The sequence below is a fragment of the Penaeus monodon genome, chromosome 25, assembly GCF_015228065.2.
Source record: "Penaeus monodon isolate SGIC_2016 chromosome 25, NSTDA_Pmon_1, whole genome shotgun sequence".
Classification (NCBI taxonomy): domain Eukaryota; kingdom Metazoa; phylum Arthropoda; class Malacostraca; order Decapoda; family Penaeidae; genus Penaeus; species Penaeus monodon.
The window spans coordinates 43077334-43077567 of NC_051410.1; positions in this window are offsets into that span (position 1 = coordinate 43077334).

Consider the following 234-nt stretch of genomic DNA (forward strand, 5'->3'; position numbering starts at 1 on the left):
GCAATTAAGGCGTGGGCGGGCCCGGGGTAGCAGAAAACCGTTTTAAAAGAAAAAAAAAAATTTAAAATATTTAATATTTAAATAAATTTTATATAATATATATATAAATTTAAAATATATAATAAAATAAAATGAAATTAATTTTTTTTAAAAAAAAAAATATTATCTATTATTATATTTTTAAAATTTTTTATAAAAAAAAAAAATTTTAAATTTATATAATTCCATTAACCC